This window comes from Schistocerca serialis, chromosome 10 (assembly GCF_023864345.2).
Source record: "Schistocerca serialis cubense isolate TAMUIC-IGC-003099 chromosome 10, iqSchSeri2.2, whole genome shotgun sequence".
NCBI lineage: Eukaryota > Metazoa > Arthropoda > Insecta > Orthoptera > Acrididae > Schistocerca > Schistocerca serialis.
Genome location: NC_064647.1, coordinates 240,330,229 through 240,331,666, shown reverse-complemented (window position 1 = coordinate 240,331,666; position 1,438 = coordinate 240,330,229). Strand labels below are relative to the sequence as shown.

Genomic DNA, 1,438 nt, shown 5'->3' with positions numbered 1-1,438 from the left:
TCCTATACTTTATCTGTCTTTTGTGATTAGCTTTAGTACTCCGTCTTCAGGGCACAAGTGGCCCATCAGCACCATCCGACCGCCGTGTGATCCTCACTGAGGATGCGGATAGGAGGGGCGTGGGGTCAGCACACCGTTCTCCCAGTCGTTATGATGTTATTCTTGACCGAAGCCGCTACTATTCGGCCGAGTAGCTCCTCAATTCGCATCACGAGGCTGAGTGCACCCCGAAAAATGGCAACAGCGCTCGGCAGACCGGACGGTCACCCATCCAAGTGCCAGCCACGCCCGACAGCGCTTAACTTCGGTGATCTGACGGGAACCGGTGTATCCACTGCGGCAAGGCCGTTGCCCGATTAGCTTTAGGATCAGCAGTAATTCGTGTGATATTACATTTCTCCAGAACCCAAACAGATCATCTCTGAAATTGTTTCATTCTTTTATGAATACTTTTTGTTTCACTACGTAATGAATGTAGCCCATTCGTAACTTCTCTTCAAGTGATGAAATGTTCAATATCATCTAAATTTTAGCCATACCTGGGCCGACTTTATTTTACATATTATTTCTTCACTATGACAACTTATAAACTGTGCCAAACACAGTTTATCCGTAAATATTTTTTCCTACTTGTATCCCGATGTATTACCAGGTATCGATCTTACACAATGAAAATTAGCAGTCACAATTTTAAAATTATTTGGTCTGAAAATAAGTCTGTTAGATGCAATAACTTGTATTTTTCAGAAATTGGTCCACCTCTGGGCCTTATTTGACTTGACATTCACTGGTAGACTCGTTCGATGTCCCCCTGATGGATACCGTGCCAAATTCTGCCCAACTGGCGCGTTCGATCGTCAAAATCCCAAAGTGGTTGGAGGTCCTCAAAGGATCTGAACGAAATCCGAGCAGTGGAAACGAATCCTCTGAGACATTATACTAAATTATGGATAGAATAAGATATAATGACACGAAGGCAACATTTAATGTTGCTGAAATTGCGAGAAACGAAAATACTGTGCCAACGGAGTTGACTAGAGGCGATACAACAAAGAAAAGGGGAATAGACACTGGAAAATCTTAGAAAAAACGGTTCAAATGGCTTTGAGCACTACGGGACTTAACTGCTGAGGTCATCAGTCCCCTAGAACTTAGAACTACTTAAACCTAACTAAACTAAGGACATCACACACACCCATGCCCGAGGCAGGATTCGAACATGCGACCGTAGCGGTCGCGCGGTTCCAGACTGAAGCGCCTAGAACCACTCGGCCACATCGGCCGGCATTTATTTATCCAAAATACTGCATTTTAATTTACAATAAAATTGTAGAATGCTTACTGCCAGGTGATCATAATTCCACTAACTGCTAGGTTGAAACAAAGGTGAAGGTTTCAAATCACTAACGCAACTCATGTGACCACCAGCATAACTTTA

The 1,438-nt window shown here is 43.6% G+C and overlaps 1 pseudogene; it reads right to left on the bottom strand.

Annotated features, from left to right (window-relative positions):
• Positions 1–235: 235 nt before the first annotated feature.
• Positions 236–353, bottom strand: LOC126425338 (5S ribosomal RNA; annotated as a pseudogene).
• Between the last annotated feature and the right edge of the window lie 1,085 nt (positions 354–1,438).